Genomic DNA, 12329 nt, shown 5'->3' with positions numbered 1-12329 from the left:
GTGAACAACACTCTCCAGGGGGTAGGCGTATCGATATCCAAGTCTACCATAAAGAGAGGACTGCATGAAAGTAAATACAGAGGGTGCACTGCAAGGTGCAAGCCACTCATAAGCCTCAAGAATAGAAAGGCTAGATTGGACTTTGCTAAAGAACATCTAAAAAAGCCAGCAGTTCTGGAAAAACATTCTTTGGACAGATGAAACCAAGATCAACCTCTACCAGAATGATAGCAAGAAAAAAGTATGGAGAAGGAGTGGAACAGCTCATTATCCAAAGCATACCACATCATCTGTAAAACACGGTGGAGGCAGTGTGATGGCTTGGGCGTGCATGGCTGCCAGTGACACTGGGACACCAGTGTTTATTGATGATGTGACACAGGACAGAAGCAGCCGAATGAATTCTGAGGTGTTCAGAGACATACTGTCTGCTCAAATCCATCTAAATGCAGTCAAATTGATTCATGATACAGATGGACAATGACCCAAAACATACAGCCAAAGCAACCCAGGAGTTTATTAAAGCAAAGAAGTGGAAAATTCTTGAATGGCCAAGTCAGTCACCTGATCTTAACCCAATTGAGCATGCATTTCACTTGTTGAAAACTAAACTTCAGACAGAAAGGCCCATAAACAAACAGCAACTGAAAGCCACTGCAGTAAAGGCCTGGCAGAGCATTAAAAAGGAGGAAACCCAGAACTTGGTGATGTCCATGAGTTCAAGACTTCAGGCTATCATTGCCAGCAAAGGGTTTTCAACCAAGTATAAGAAATGAACATTTTATTTCCAGTTATTTAATTTGTCCAATTACTTTTGAGCCCCTGAAATGAAGGGATTGTGTTACAAAAATGCTTTAGTTGCCTCACATTTTTATGTAATCGTTTTGTTCACCCCACTGAATTAAAGCTGAAAGTCTGCACTTCAACTGCATCTGAGTTGTTTCATTTAAAATTCATTATGGTAATGTACAGAACCAAAATTAGATTAAAGTTGTCTCTGTCCAATTATTTATAGACCTAACTGTAGAAAAGGAACCAGCAGACAGTACTCGGTGAGCCAGAGTCGGGAGGAGGGAGACGAAGCTTGCCGAGGAGGAGTGGAAGAGAAAGAAGAGAGAGAGAGAGAGAAAAGAAAAGAGTATTGTGTTCAGGTGTCTGTGCTTTGTGTTTGAGACTGTATTGTGCCTGTGGGAAATGAGGAAGGCGTTTCCCACGAGGTGAAGAAAAATAAAAAGCTTGTGCTTTTAAAAGTGTGCCTCCTGCATCTGTCTTTTGTCGGGTTGAGTGGCTGCTACACCCTCTACATTTGTCACAATACACACGCACACACAGACATAACTCCAAAAATGGTATTTATGGACTGAAAGAAAAGTCTAGAACATTGAGATTTATCAAAATCTCAAACTGGAATTTTAGGAGGATTCCAATACTTTCTCTATAATTCATATACAAGAAAGTCAAGGAGGTCTAAAACATCGAGGTTCACCAAAATCTTCACATTGAATCTTTGGATGATTACAATACTTTCCCTATACTTCAAGTCAAGTCAAGTTGGGGAGCATACACTGGTACAGTGCGTTGCCGCACCCACTACACAACGAAACAACTCGGCATCCCGGTTTGCAATCCCCCAGTCCCACCCTCCAGAAATGACCCTCTATCTGCTGCAGCCAGGTTTTACGTGGGCGAACCCTTTGTCTGGTCCAGCCACTCAGGTCCCCAACAATGAGGATCATACGAGCTGGATCACCCTCAGGGAAATGCGCCACATGGCCGTAGTGCCATAACTGATGCTCCCTCACAATGCAGGCAATGTGCATCATTCGGGACTCCATGAGCAGCTGCTCATTCGACACAAAGTCAAACCAATGGTACCCAAGGATTTTCCTGACAGACACAGTACCAAAGAAGTACAGTCTTCGTCTCAGGTCACTGGTTAGCATCCATGTCTCACAACCATATAGCAAGACAGGAAGCACCAGGACTCTAAAAACTTGGACCTTCGTCCTTTTGCATAGATATTGGGAGTGCCACACACCCCTTTCCAGCGACCTCATGACCCCCATGCTCTCCCAATCCGTCTACTGACATCATAGGAAGAGTCACCAGAGACATGAATGTCACTGCTAAAGGTAAGTAAACCTCTCGACAAGGTCAACACTCTCTCCGCAGACAGACACACTGCTGATGGTTGTGCCCAAGAGGTCATTAAAGGCCTGGATCTTGGTTTTTATCCAGGACACTCGCAAGCCCAGACACTCAGACTCCTCGCTCAGTCTCTCGAGCTCCCCGATCAGAGCCTCCATTGACTCCGCGAAGATCACAGCATTGCCAGCAAAGTCAAGATCCGTGAAACTTTCTTCACCAACAGATGCCCCACAGCCGCTGGACCCCACAACCTTGCCCAACACCCAGTCTATACAAGCATTGAACAGAGTAGGTGCAAGAACACATCACTGACGAACCCCAGAATCAACTGGGAAAAACACAGAGATCCAGCCTCCACTCTGCACAGCACTCACAGTACCAGAGTACAGGCCGGCCATGATATCTAGCAACCTCAAGGGGATCCCGCAAATCCTCAGGATGCCCCACAGGGCAACTCCATCAACTGAGTCGAACACTTTGCGAAAATTGACAAAGGCTGCAAAGAAACTCTGCCGATATTCACGTTTGCACTCCATGAGAACCCTCAGTTCCAGGATGCGGTTGATGGTAGACTTCTTAGGCATAAAACCAGACTGTTCCAGTCGCTGGTAGGTGAGCAAGTGATCATGGATCCTATTGAGGATGACCCTAGCAAGGACCTTACCCGGCACCGAGAGCAGTGTTATCCCCCCTGTAGTTGCTGCAATCTAGGCGATCACCCTTCCCTTTCCAGATAGGTATGACAAGTTCCGTTTTCCAGTCAGTTGGGGTGAAGCCAGTCTCCCAAATGGAAGTAAAGATTGCTTGCAATGCCAGGAGGACAGCCTTACCACCAGCCTGGAGAAGTTTACCCCGGATACCACAGATCCCTGCAGCCTTTTCCCGCCTCAGCTGGTTCACCACCTGTGCAATGTCAGTGAGATTGTGTGGTTCACAGCTAATTGGAGGATCAGCCTCAAGAACCATGGACCCAGAGATATCCAACATCCTAGTCTGAGGATCAGAATTTGAATAGCTGCTCAAAGTAGCCAGTGAAGTGGGTCACAACTGCAGTGTCATCCGTAAGGACTGTTCCATCAGCTGCCCTGACTGTGACTCTCCGAGAAACAGATTCAGATGTGCATAATGCTTCGATTCCTCTGTAAGCAGAATGTGGGTCGGTAGACCACAGATGGTGTGTCACTTGCTCACAGATTCCTCTAACAAACACCTCTTTATCTGCCCTCAGAGCCCTCGCAGCTGTCCCTCTCAGTTCCCGGTACAGACCAGAGTTGCCATTGAGTCGTGCGCTACGACTCTTCTCAATGATATCCAGGGTGCCCTGCGAGATGAAATACCTCCTTCTGGGAACACCAGTAACACCAACACAACCCTCAGCAACCTTCAGGGTCTTGTCACAGAAGGTCTCCCACATCACATTAGGATCAGCAGTCGTACCCAAATCTGCAAGTTTCTCACACAAACTGCATGCAAACTCATTAGAAACAGCCTGGTCTTGGAGTCTGGCCAAGTCCAGGCTCATTTTCCTAGTAGGTGGTAACCTACTGGACCTAAGCTGGATCCTAAGAGTATCAACAACAAGTCTGTGGTCAGAATTCACAAACTGGGCACTTCTGTAGACCCTGCAGTTCTGCAAGAGCCTCCAGCGTCTGCCCATGAGGATGTGATCGATCTCCTTCACCGCACCACCTGTATTGGAGTACCAAGTCCAACGATGCGGTTCAAGGCGCTGGAACCAGGATCCAGCGATTCGCAGCCCCTAACCTTTTGCAAAATCAAGAAACATGGAGCCACTTTCACCACGGTCACCAGACCCATGGGGACCAAGACAATCCTCATAGCCAGCCCTGTCAGTGCCAGTGGCTGCACTGAAGTCACCCGTGACCAGAGGAGTGTCGCCTCGTGGGCACCCATCAACCACCAAGCACCTATACTTCGTATACAAGAAAATAAAAAAAGATAATGGTGGGATTCAAACCTCAATGCCACAAACTTTAAGTGAGACATGCTACCATCTCCAGCAGTCTGCAACTAGATCAGCATTAAGATCACACTTTCCAACTATTAAATGTGAGCCATCATTCCAGTTTTGCTTTTTTTTTCACAATCAAATGTATTTTTTGTTATGATTGGATTTTATGACCATAAGATCCATTAGCAAAAATCATTTTTCCTTAGGTTTTCGGCAAATAAGAAGGAATTCCATGTCAATCAGTCAGTCACACATTGACACATAACCAGGTTAAGGTGAATAACCTAGTTAAGGCAGAAACCTAGTTTCTTAAAAAAATATGTGTTTACATGGGCAAGTAATCTTCTGAAGTTTTCCTTTGTCAAAACACTCTGATGTCATTAAACTGTGTAAAAAAGAGTTAAACATCATTAACAAGCATTGTGAATACGAAAAGAAGAATGGCTCTTGTGATAATTTTCTCGTGTTTTATAAATATGCTTAGTCAAACAGAATCTTTCTTTATAGGTTTCTGTTACCGGACACTCCTTTCTGCTTGGCTTCACAAGGGACACAGTAGGTGTGCTTCTTGTGCTGCTAGAATAATAATAATGGAGGAGGTTTTATTTCAATAAGGTAAGCATTGCATTAGGTTGTTACTTTAAAAAGTAATTGGTCTAATTAATGAATGCTACTTTTAACATGTTACCCTACTGTTCTCGAGATTGTGTTCCTGAGTTTAGCACTGTACTTTCAGCTCACCTGCATACATTTATCGATTTCTGAAATATTAAGACAGATAACTTCTACCACGACAATGAATAATGTGACCATCCAAACATTTCCCTATGTAAGGTTATTTTGTGGACGCTTCTACTCGTGGATGTTGAAAGTGCAAGTGAAGCAAGTTCATGCGCAAGCTGACATAGTACAATGGACACACACAGACCATAAAATCCTTAACATTAACCTGGTTAAAAGCTTACATGGCCACATAATCAAGTTAATTAAAGAAAAGTCCATATCTGTTAACCATGTTACTCAGAGGCTAGAGGCTAAAAACCAAGTTTCTCTAACCGGAATAAGCGTTTACATGGCATTTTAGAAACCAGGTTCCAATGAACAACCAGGTTATTGAGGCACATGTAAACGTGCCTAGTGAGTCAATTAATTGCACAGTACAGTCTGATCACTGAGCTGCACTTTACTATATACCCTTCAATGTGTACATGTGACAAATGATAAAATCTATCTATCTAAACCTTCATTATCTGCAGATTCCACTCCATTAGCTTGTCCATCAAAAATGTAACACATTTTGCAATACCTGTGGTCTTTTCCCACCTATTCACAGTCATGCACAGCAGAAAAAAAATCTTTTGAGAGGCCTGTAGCACAGCAGTGAAACATGAGATTAAGCAATAAATGGTCTGTGATGCTCTTAGAAGTTCATTGATATACATATGCTACACTGAATGGATCAATGTATGTCTACCCAATACTGAAAGGCATGGGAAAACTGCTGAACCCCATTCATGATGGGCAGCAGGGCTTGTAATTGTTCCCCACCTATCGCTACTAATGTGGAAGAAAAATAAGACTTACGAGTCACATAGCCATTAGGATAAAGTGTTTTGATATGCTTTCCAAATTACAAATATATCATTCATCTTAAAAAAATTGTATAAAGGATTAATAAATGTCAGAAACTTGTTCAGACATATCAGGAGACCAGACAAAGTGAACAACAAAGACAAAGATGTAATACACAAAATGTACTGAAAGATGACTATGAGATGACTAAGAAATCAGCAAATGTGTTGTAAACAACCAGAAAATTCAAGGGTGGTGGCTCAACCCAAAGGGTATAAGAAGAATAAAAATAGACTTATTTTATATAGATCATTTGGGTGTAAACCAACAAACCAAGCAGAATGACACTATATGTAAATTCAATAGTTTATAAAATGATCCTATATCCTTTGTTTCTCCGACCATTCTGATCATGCTGTGAAAGAATGCTCCCTGTTCAAGCATTAGCTGAAGAGTATATTTTTCTCCTACCTGATTACGGATTAAAAGATTTTATCAGACTTGTCTTATTAGAGGATAAGTTTTTTTCTTTAATTAAGATGTTGATTTCTACCACACTACAGACTGGATGGTTTAGGGAGGTCCTCAAATCAGCCTTTCTGTGGTCATTCACTACCTCTGTTGATCAAACTTTTCCATCAAAGAAGTAAAAGTCATAACAAGGTTTCCATAAATGAACCTACAGAAGAACCACTATCAAAACTCAAGGGATGAGAGCAGAGGGACAGGTCCTTAGCCAGACCATGCCTCCATGAGCTGGTGTCCTGCCAGAACCTAACTATATTTTTCCCATAGGATCAATGTTTCATTGTCTGCGGCTTTCTTATCTGTGGGGTTTTTCAAGAGCATAACATATCACCGTGACTGTATATGTTTTTTTATCATCTTAAAACCTGAGAAATTTAGATTTTGTAGAATTCTGACTTTGCTAATATGCATCTGTCATACATAATAATTGTTTACTTTGTCAGATTAAATTTAATTGTCATATTAAAAAGAATACAACCTTCCCATCAGGTCACCAAAGCACTATAACCAATATACTGTATATGACTAGAGGTTTCAATTCAAACATATCAAAATGAATAATTAAAGCTTGTTGTATTACATTTATTACTTACCAAACATTTCCTAAAATGGTAATTCTGTGGTCAACAGTAATACTCAACTTAAAGAACATTTTTAAAGGGAAGTTAAAATCAAAAATGAACATTGACTTTTTTTTATTACTTTCTGTTCAACATGGTATTTTCATAAGTTCAGATGTGGAACAGATAATATTTTACCATTACCGTAAGGGCTAAACCAAAAGATAATCAGAAATAGTTTTGCTTACAGTATTTTTCCTATAAAGCTTGTATCATGAGTAAAAATAATCAGTATTTGCACAAAACTTGCTTAGAACCTACAACAGCAGTATAAGGGCATTATTACAACAGTAAAAAAAAATCTTTCTTTTCTTTTCACTAACACTAATAAGACAATAATAGCTCACTACTAGGAAAATACCTCCAATTTATACAAGACAATGAGCAACTTAAAAGCAGATACATACTATGAACAGCAATGTTACTTGTAAGCCACATCTTATGTAATTGCTGCACAAAGATTATTCTAAGATAAACTTAATTTATCCAGAGAAATGGTCAATCCTAGAATAAAATGTAGGTAGGAGTATTAAGTATGAGTCTTATTATTCAATAATAACTTATATAAAAGGTATTCACATACTGAGCCAAGTCAGAAGCATCATTCAAACTATGTATACATTGAAATTCAACCTCAAACATAACAAACCAGTAACGACGGACTGCACAATAACGTGCACTGAATACACTTGACTTGAGCATTCATAGTTTTCCATACACTTTCTCTGTACATCTAGCATTCGTTTGCTCAGAGGTTGATGTGCTTGCTGCTTCCTGAGCAGCTCTTCTATACTCCACCCTAGCGGCCCACTTCTTCTCTTCTTTCGTCGGCATCTTTTCGCATTAAAACTGATTAAGTCAGTGTTTGTGTTGTAATTACTTAGTACATTTTCCTTAACTTTTCACTTAACCTGGCACTTAAGTCTTCAATCTGCCTCAAGAATGATTTAAGATATGAAGAGGTAGGGGAAGTGACAGCGAAGGTGGTAGGGATGAGTTGATTCTACAATAAAATAAAATAAAAATAAAAAGACGAATATCCTTAGAGGTCAATCATCACCTTGAAAGCAGGTAGTAGACGTCACGTAGTATATGTGTACCAAATTTTAGGTCAATAGTTCAAACGGTTTGCGAGCTACAGGTGATTTAAAATCCTGGACAGACAAACGGACAGCCATGGTAGCGTATTATGTAAGAAGATAAAACAAATTAACAGTAAAAAGAAAATAACAAATTACTATAAAATTATATGTATGTAATTATATAAATATACAGCAAACCCGGTAAAAAATACAATTTTTACAATATGGACTCACAACTTTCTATAATGAAAGCTAAAAGCGACTTCACAAATCCTCAATGTGAGTGTTCACGATGTGGCCATTTATTTTTCTACAACTTTATTTAATTGACACATAGCAAATATTAAACTAGTCTAAGATTGTTTTAAATAAGATATATAAATATACCACAGTATATGCAATTATGTACAATTGTGCATCTACCCATCTGACCTCCATTAACCCCGCTTTACCTAGTTCACCATTGCCAGTGGCTGGATTCTTTCCAGCAGCAAGTCCACCACAGAGTATATGCATGCCCACTCAAATTGAGTCACACATTTGCACTACACAAAAAAATAAATAACTTTATAGGATATTTTTTTTTTATCAGAGCTTAATGAAACAGTAACATATGTTACATTTTAGACTTCTTTACTCATTATCTAACAAAACAATCTTCCAAATATGCTGATATTTACTGAAAAGCTTCTGTGTATCATTACATATTGTATATCTCCTACAAATTACTAGTCATTTAAAATGTTTGATGAAGTGTATTTTGCTTAACTTTACCTCAAGCAGGAAAATTCCAATTAGCTGTAGATAGTGTTTGTAGTGTGCATCAAATATAACCAATAATTGGTACATCACTATGATTTATGCAATTATATACTGTATCGTTTTTTCTATAATTCTGTATTATATACATAGATTTAACTTGCATTTAGATACACATATAAAAGTATTTTGGCTTGCACTAAGAATATGAGCTGCAAGACAAGGCCTTTTTGAAATGTATACATCCAGAAAGAACTCAGAAAAATAAGATTAAAGCTGTAGGTCCAGACATTGACATAATTTCTAATAATAATTAGAAAGAAAAGTGTAAAGGAGTTCAGATGGTATTCAGAAAGCAGGTACTGTAGTGTGATGTAGTGGTTCAGGCTTTGGACTTCGTACCCTGCGGTTGTGGGTTCAAATCCCACTACTGACACTGTGTGACCATGAGGAAGTCACTTTACCTGCCAGAGCTCCAACTGGAAAATCAAAAGCAATGTAACCAATTGTATCATGTAAATATAATACATAACATATATTGTAAATGTTGTAACTTGCCTTGGAGAAATGCATCAGCCAAATAATGTAATGTACAGAATATTGGTGAATCTGTTAGACAGCTCAGTAGTTCCCACTTTACTCAACTGCTCATCTGATGAGAATCAATAATGCACATTTAGTTGTACATTACTCAACAGTAAGTGAAATTAAAATAATGGCAAAAAACTGTATACTGATTTGATTACTGTCAGAGGATTGCATACTTGTTTGAATAATGTCACTAAACTGTAACCATTTATCCATTTTCTAAATCCACCTTTCTGAAGCAGGGTTGCAAGAGAGCAGGAGCCTGTCCCAAAAAACATTGGGTGTAAGGCTGTAACAATCCACAGACAGGGCATCAGCCCACCAGAGGGTAAACACACAAACACCCAATGTATATTGATTTGAAATTTAGCAATGCACTATATACTGTACTGATTTGTTCCATTTTTATAATAGGAATTGATAAGGCACGCTCTGTTCACAATTACATAACAACTGGGTATAGTTTTATATAGATCTGAATTATTTCAATATGGTGCACAATACTTTTAATAATATGAGTGAAGTGTACACTCATTTGCATAATATCATGCATTTGATTTGCGCCATGTCCCATCTGAAACCAGTTACTATGCCTCAGTTTTTGAAGGAAAAACTGTTACGCTATACAATCACTTTTATTAAACATATACATGCATTTAAACGGGAGTAGGCTCCAGACTGGATATTATGCAAGGATTATCGTCATTCGATAACGGGCAGTGGTGTAGCTATTGTAAACACCATGCTAATAAACCAAAATGATATGGACGGATGACGGATCACTGAGGCCAAGAGAACAGAACTGACTCCTCTCATATGTTAAATTTCTGATTATCCTAAGTACTTTTGCACATATCGGACTTTTGGGGAAATATTCACACAATATTGAACTTTGGCACTTTTACTAAGGAAGCCGTGGCATACACAAAAGGCCTCGTCAAATATATCAATAGTATCTATTCAATCATTACAGTATAAGAAATGGCGTTTACAATCGTCCAAATAAAATGCATCAATTTATTGGATTCAATCCTGTCACGTCTCTGATTGTCTCACTTGCCTGTCAATTCGCGTTGTGTCACATTAATGCGCAGCCGGCCGTGAGTCACGCACACACGAGTGTGCCTTCTGGCAGTTCACCGTGTTCCTGCTTCCACAAGCTAGAGGTATGCACTGTTCTCGTTTACACATGTAAAAAATGACAACTTTAACAATAAACCTATAATCTGCGGTATTACGGCTGATTTACACAATACGATTTAACAAGCTCATATCAAGCAACAGCCTTTCGCTGTAACTTGCCTCGAACTGCTGGATACTTTCACTTTACTGGAGAGCCTCAAGTTGCGGAGGTTTACTTACAAGGAACCAATCGGTGCTGCGCTGTGCGAGGTGTCCTGCAGTCCAGCAGCGGCGCTTCATCAGCTGTAAGAAGCGCCATTTCAGCGCGCGTTTACCGTAAACTGGTCTCTGTGAGTAACTTGTGTTGTTAACATTCATACCTTGAAGTAGGGCAATAAAAAGAGGAGCGGCATGTGCCTCAGGCGTCTTGCGATTTGTCGAATTTGCCAAAGTAGTCTGTAAAAGCCAGCGAGATCCGCCCCCTTTCCAACACCACAACAAAGTGCCTTCCTTATAAACACATTTTTACCTCCCGTTTGCAACACTGGAGTGTGCCTCGTTTCTTCTTTCTCTACGAAGAGCGACTTTCTCCGCCCTCCCCATTTGCTAACAGACAGATCGAGAGTTCTGAAGAAGTACTTGTATGCACAGGGAAGTCGACGAGAGGCCGATTTTAATTAAGTTTGTTAGATGTGTTACCACTTATTATTTTTTGTAACAGTCGCGAGATGATAATAACCGGAATGGCACCCCCACACAACTGTAATGGGAAATAAAGACCTATTTGAAATATTATTATTAATAATAATAATATTAATAAACAATCATTTTAAGTCCAGTACCAGTGAGTTGCCAATAGAAACGATGGGGCAAATGGAATTTTCACGAATTTATTTTTTTTTAGGTGAGGCTGTGCCACTATATCAGTTTTCTGTAATCCATTCTTTATCCCCGACTTCCTGCCCCATATACCACCAATTTATTAAAATTAAGGGCACAGGGCAGCATCATGTGCCAGATCTTTTTAAGGCACACCAACAGAGTTTAGAGCCTTCATTAATCACAAAAACACATAGAATGTTGGAAGAAAACTGGAGAACTCAAAGAAGGTGCCCACCTGGACAGCTAACTGGTCATTATTCAAAGTCTCAATGCTAATCATTACACAAAGATGATCCCAGTTCAGTTTGGTTTTAAATAAGTGCCTTTCTAAGTAGGTTGACTGAGAGTGTTAAATTGACTGCTCCATGATTAACAGTGTCAAAAATGATCAGTAAACACATAAAAATAATATCAATAATAATAGTAATTAAACTTGAAAACTCCTAAACTCTGTACATGTGACAATAATCCACCTTAATAAAAATACAATAGTCTGTGTGTGTTTGTGAATCTGTCCAGGGCTTTCTCTATTATATATGCTATTTGGTATGGGATTCATAAAGGCAGTGCTAATGTTTGTGATGTGCCATCTGTTGAAATGAAAAAAATGCAATGCATTTTGTTACTACATGTATTACAAAATACATTTAAAATAGATGGTACACTGCAAATATTGCTGAATATGCTGAGGTCTACATTGATTACTTAGATTTTAACCTTTCTTAGACAGGTAGCACATCTCGTGAACATATTTTATGTTGTGGCCTCTGGTCACCTACAGAATGGCAGAAGAGAAAACAGGTTGAACAACTGAGACAAGTTAGAGACAGACAGGTCATAATTAAATTAGTCATTTCGGTGATGGGATTGTCTGTACTTCTCATTAAAGAAAATTAAAGAGAGTTCAGATTTGCACAAAATAACTTCAATAATATACAAAAAATGTTGTATTCTACTGAAGGGTGTTACACTATACTATAAAAAACAAATGTCATATCAGAAAGACAGTAACTAAGGAGAAGAAAACCAAAAGTATAATGTGGCAAAAATCTAGAC

At 39.3% G+C, this 12329-nt stretch overlaps 1 protein-coding gene across 1 annotated transcript in view; it reads right to left on the bottom strand.

Annotated features, from left to right (window-relative positions):
• Window positions 1–10946, bottom strand: part of arap2 (ArfGAP with RhoGAP domain, ankyrin repeat and PH domain 2) — a 468505-nt gene extending 457559 nt beyond the window's left edge. The window contains exon 1 of the mRNA XM_028801993.2: window positions 10632–10946. The gene's annotated coding sequence lies outside the window, so the exon portion shown is untranslated. The remainder of the gene's footprint in view (window positions 1–10631) is intronic.
• Window positions 10947–12329: the final 1383 nt, after the last annotated feature.

This window comes from Erpetoichthys calabaricus, chromosome 5 (assembly GCF_900747795.2).
Source record: "Erpetoichthys calabaricus chromosome 5, fErpCal1.3, whole genome shotgun sequence".
NCBI lineage: Eukaryota > Metazoa > Chordata > Cladistia > Polypteriformes > Polypteridae > Erpetoichthys > Erpetoichthys calabaricus.
Note: the sequence above shows the minus strand (reverse complement) of the source record. Positions and strands in the feature narration are given on the sequence as shown.